The sequence below is a fragment of the Octopus sinensis genome, linkage group LG1 (assembly GCF_006345805.1).
Source record: "Octopus sinensis linkage group LG1, ASM634580v1, whole genome shotgun sequence".
NCBI classification, from domain to species: Eukaryota; Metazoa; Mollusca; class Cephalopoda; order Octopoda; family Octopodidae; genus Octopus; species Octopus sinensis.
This window is the reverse complement of record NC_042997.1, coordinates 193,883,134-193,889,034: the sequence shown is the minus strand read 5'-3', so window position 1 is coordinate 193,889,034 and position 5,901 is coordinate 193,883,134. Positions and strand designations below refer to the sequence as shown.

At 41.8% G+C, this 5,901-nt stretch overlaps 1 pseudogene; it reads right to left on the bottom strand.

Annotated features, from left to right (window-relative positions):
• Positions 1 to 5,330: 5,330 nt before the first annotated feature.
• LOC115219922 lies at positions 5,331 to 5,540 on the bottom strand (annotated as a pseudogene).
• Positions 5,541 to 5,901: the final 361 nt, after the last annotated feature.

The following is a 5,901-nucleotide window of genomic DNA, read 5'->3' as shown; positions in this document are numbered from 1 at the left end:
CGGCGGAATTTGAACTCAGAACGTAGACGAAATACCGTGTCTTTATAACCCACAAGGGGCTAAACACAGAGGGAACATACAAGGACAGACAAACGGATTACGTCGATTACATCGATCCCAGTGCGTAACTGGTACTTATTTCATCGACTCCGAAAGGATGAAAGGCAAAATCGACCTCGGCGGAATTTGAACTCAGAACGTAGACGAATACCTGTGTCTTTATAACCCACAAGGGCCTAAACACAGAGGGAACATACAAGACAGACAAACGGATTACGATTACATCGATCCCAGTGCGTAACTGGTACTTATTTCATCGACTCCGAAAGGATGAAAGGCAAAGTCGACCTCGGAGGAATTTGAACTCAGAACGTAGCGTTAGACGAAATACTGCTGAGCATTTCGTCCGGCGTGCTAATGATTCTACCAGCTCACCGCTTTTCTATCAATAATAATAATAATAATAATAATAATAATAATAATAATAATAATGATGGACTCACCTGTTGAAGATGTATGAACGTTCAGCTTTTGCTGAACAACCTGCACAAATGATTTGTTTATAGTGATCAAATGTGTGTGCTGTACATAAACTCACTCGTTCCATCAAATTGATGCTGTCTGGACAAGTGCACTGTGTGCCACAAATCAGATATCGAAATGGTCGCAGAGCAAAGCGGGATGAAGTGTTTTGCTCAAGAACTCAACGCACTGCTCGGTCCATGAATCGAACCCATGATCTTGAGATCGTGAGTGCAACACCCTAACCACTAGGCCACGTGCCTTCAAGTTATAATGGTTTCAGGGAAGTGGGAAGCACTTATTTTATCGACCCTGAAAGGATGGAATCATAAATTTTTTAATATTTCTTTCATAGAAAGCTTCCTCACCATCATTTTGAAGTGTGTGGTGCAAAAAAAAAAAAAAAACATTTGAAAAATCCCCGTTAAAAAGGAGAAAATCCAACTTTTATGGGTGAGCTATTCCAGACCTCCGCCTCCATTTGCTTGATTAAACCCTTCAGGGTTGTACTCCAGCATGGCCGTACCCCACTGGTTGAAACAAGTAAAAGGTATATTAGCTTGTACATGTGGTAGTCAAAACGTAGATGACTATCATGAGACAAAAATTAGGTTATTGAACAGCTTCAAAATCTATTGTATATTTTGATAATCAAACAATGTCCAAGGACATTTGGAAAGGACGAAGCCAATCATATTCTCGACATAATATTCACTTTCCTCAATGTATGATAGAAGCTCCCTAAAGACGAAGAAAATGTTTATAGAGCTCATCCTGCACAGATAACTCTGATTGCAAAAAAATCCATTGATTCTGTTGAATTACATTACTACATCTATACCTGTTCGGTGCTGAACAGCATTCATGCTTTCAGGGAATGTCCCCCTTATGTAGACTCATATCTAGGTACGTTTTTCTTCCCTCTCCTGATCCTTTCTGTTACAACTGGAAAACTACAATCACCGGATCTTTTCGGTTTGACCGGTAGTTTTTACTAGCGGTGTCATATAAAATTGTCACCTATAATTATGACCCTAGTATCGATCTATTGCATTTCAACCTGTTTTAGGGTTAGGGGTATGGGGAAGGGTATTTTTTTTTCTTCAGAAATGTAAATAAACCCAATCTGTTTCTTAAACGAGGGACATATTCATACGGCACAGAATGTTTTTTACTTCAATAGACGTCATTGATTGGTTGAAATTGCAGAAATTGAAGAAAAAACAACAACAAATATCTTACAAACTATAGAATTTTCTCAATAAAACCGAGAGAAAAGGATGTTTTATAAACACATTCTACCAGTATACGAAGTTTAAAAGTGTTTAGTTACGTGGAAATTATTTTAAAAAACTGCCGTTCAAACCGAAAAGATCCCAATCATCTTCTCTATATATCAGCTATTTTAAAAATAAAAAAAAACACTTGCTGAGAATTTGTTTTCTTTTCTTTCTTTCTCATGTTTCCGCCATGTTTACGATGTCCGTTCATTGTTTCTCTCTATAGTTTACCAACTTCTTGTCTCCTGCCCTCTTTAAGTTCAATACCAAGATTTATCACCCCTACTGGATGCACTCTAATCTCTCCATCCTCGTATTTCAAAGAACTCATTAAGTCCCTCGCTCATTACAGCTTTCCTTTCATGCACTCACTCCTTATTGTCTTCCCTTAAAACAATCAATTGAACAAACAGGATTTGTGTTTGTCGTCAACAATGATCGTACAGTAAATACTGATACGGTGCTTCGTTAGTGCAATACGGCTTGAGAACATGAGCTCTTTGCACAAATTCATCGGTGTATTCCAGCCATTAGTTTCATTCAGAATCACTCAGAAGTCCGCGCCTTAATTTTTATTTGTTTCTTTATTACCCACAAGGGGCTAAACATAGAGGGGACAAACAAGGACAGACAAACGGATTAAGTCGATTACATCGACCCCAGTGTTTCATTGGTACTTAATTTATCGACCCCGAAAGGATGAAAGGCAAAGTCAACCTCGGCGGAATTTGAACTCAGAACGTAAAGACAGACGAAATACCTATTTCTTTACTACCCACAAGGGGCTAAACACAGAGGGGACAAACAAGGACAGACAAACGGATTAAGTCGATTACATCGACCCCAGTGCGTAACTGGTACTTAATTTATCGACCCCGAAAGGATGAAAGGCAAAGTCAACCTCGGCGGAATTTGAACTCAGAACGTAGCGGCAGACGAAATACATATTTCTTTACTACCCACATGGGGCTAAACATAGAGAGAACAAACAAGGACAGACAAACGGATTAAGTCGATTACATCGACCCCAGTGCGTAACTGGTACTTAATTTATCGACCCGGAAAGGATAAAAGGCTAAGTCAACCTCGGCGGAATTTGAACTCAGAACGTAGCGGCAGACGAAATACGGCTACGCATTTCGCCCGGCGTGCTAACGTTTCTGCCAGCTCGCCGCCTTGCTGTGCCTTAATTTTTATCGTCCCTACTTTCGCTTTGTCTTTTCCCGCCCTCCATGCGGAAACCACACGGTGTTACCTTAATGTTGATTCCTTTTTCATTGATGACGTAGCATGGTTGTTTTCAGCACACTAACAAGGGTGTTTATGATCGCGTTATATCCCCAGGAATATTTGGCAAAAGATTACTTGTATTCTGTCTCGATAATCTTCTCCCATGCGGTTTAATTGATCATTGCTATCAGAGAGCCTTGTTTGTGGCGAGGCATCACCGAATGACTGATCTTGTAGTATTTCAAAGGAAGAAAACACCTTCTCCAAGCCTACAGATGAGCCTACAGATGAACCCATGTTTAGCCCCTTGTGGGCAATAAAGAAATAAGAAACGTTAGCACCTCGTGCGAAATGCTTAACGGTATTTCGTCTGCCGCTACGTTCTGAGTTCAAATTCCGCCGAGGTCGACTTTGCCTTTCATCCTTTCGGGGTCGATAAATTAAGTACCAGTTACGCACTGGGGTCGATGTAATCGACTTAATACCTATGTCTGTCCTTGTTTGTCCTCTCTGTGTTTAGCCACTTGTGGGTAATAAAGAAATAGGTATTTCGTCTGCCATTACGTTCTGAGTTCAAATTCCGCTGAGGTCGACTTTGTCCTCTCTGTGTTTAGCCCCTTCTGGGTAGTAAAGAAATAGGTATTTCGTCTGCCGCTACGTTCTGAGTTCAAATTCCGCTGAGGTCGACTTTGCCCTCTCTGTGTTTAGCCCCTTCTGGGTAGTAAAGAAATAGGTATTTCGTCTGCCGCTACGTTCTGAGTTCAAATTCCGCTGAGGTCGACTTTGCCCTCTCTGTGTTTAGCCCCTTCTGGGTAGTAAAGAAATAGGTATTTCGTCTGCCGCTACGTTCTGAGTTCAAATTCCGCCGAGGTCGACTTTGTCCTCTCTGTGTTTAGCCCCTTCTGGGTAGTAAAGAAATAGGTATTTCGTCTGCCGCTACGTTCTGAGTTCAAATTCCGCCGAGGTCGACTTTGCTTTTCATCCTTTCAGAGTCGATAAATTAAGCATCAGTTGTGTACTGAGGTCGATCCAAGCTCCAAGCCTACAGATGAACCCAGCCCTGTCATCTAATGAACAACTGTTCACTACATTAATATCTATTCATAACTAGATGGACTGGATCACTTGCAAATTTAATGTCTGCAAGGCCGATGATAAAAAACAAACCGTCGATCATCGTATGGCTGACTTCTTCCCTCCGAGTCCGGCTATCCTTATTTTCAGGTTGGGCCACTCAAATGATTTATAGCACTTAGTTTAGTGCCTCACATCTTGTCTCTTACTAGCAATATTGTGGATATCGTCCAAATGTTAACCTCAGCTTCCCTGTGTAATGGTAACCGTGTACTTAGTTTATTGTATTGAGTATAGCTTATGACCCGAATAATTGAACTGACTATGGGACATATTCACACATATAGTAAAGCAACTGTACTTCATCTACAATAATAATGATCCCTCAATGCGTCTGGGTGGCAGAAACGTTAGCACGCCGGGCGAAATGCGTAGCCGTAATTCGTCTGACGTTATGTTCTGAGTTCAAATTCCACCGAGGTCGACTTTGCCTTTCATCCTTTTGGGGTCGATAAATTAAGTACCAGTTACGCACTGGGGTCGATGTAATCGACTTAATCCGTTTGTCTGTCCTTGTTTGTCCTCTCTAGGTTTAGCCCCTTGTGGGCAATAAAGAAATAAGAAACGTTAGCACGCCGGGCGAGTTCAAATTCCGCCGAGGTCGACTTTGCCTTTCATCCTTTCGGGGTCGATAAATTAAGTACCAGTTACGCACTGAGGTCGATGTAATCGACTTAATCCGTTTGTCTGTCCTTGTTTGTCCCCTCTAGGTTTAGCCCCTTGTGGGCAATAAAGAAATAAGAAACGTTAGCACGCCGGGCGAGTTCAAATTCCGCCGAGGTCGACTTTGCCTTTCATCCTTTCGGGGTCGATAAATGAAGTACCAGTTACCCACTGGGGTCGATGTAATCGACTTAATCCACTTGTCTGTCCTTGTTTGTGTTCTCTGTGTTTAGCCCCTTGTGGGTAGTAAAGAAATAGGTATTTCGTCTGGCGCAACGTTCTGAGTTCAAATTTCGCCGAGGTCAACTTTGCCTTTCATCCTTTCAGGGTCGATAAATTAAAGTACCAGTTGAGTACTGGGATCGATCTAATCGACTGAGCATCACTATTGATGCTGTTTACTGAGCTATGCTTTGATTTTATATATCCTTAAATCCTTAAAAATGTTTTAGCCCGAAGGCCGCGGCCATGCTGGGGCACCACCGCTGTAAAAAAAATAACATCACTCAGAAAGTATTGAGTCCCTCTTTAAGAAGTTATTAAACCTCTCAAGAACGATCTTCAATGGATTCCTCACATTCGTTGAAGGCGGAGTAACGAACGATACAGGAGATCCTGCTTCACGCTCAGGACTCAATACGATCTCGCATCATCGTGATGTTGTTGACCGATCACTGTAAAAGATTATTATTTGTAAAACGTCACATTTAAAACATTTTTCGGTGATTTTACTCATCCCCTTGGCCTGAGTGTCGGGAGCCTCACACAGAGCCATGTCTTTTCACTACACGCTGTCATCTCGTGCTTGCAGCCGTATAACACACTCCCGCTCTCTCCCTTTCATTGCTGGAGGGCGAGATGAGCAAATCCAAGGAAAGTAACTCGTGCTAAGAATGCGGAGTAATCTCCCTTGACAAATTTACACCTCGCCGGTAGGTTGCTCTGATTTTCTGACAAAACAAATAACGACTGAAAAAGAAAAAAACCCCACCAAAATGAGGCTTTAAGTGAGTGGATAGATATTTCTGTCTAATTTTAACCCAACGCCAGAAATTTTGAGGGGAGGGGGAAG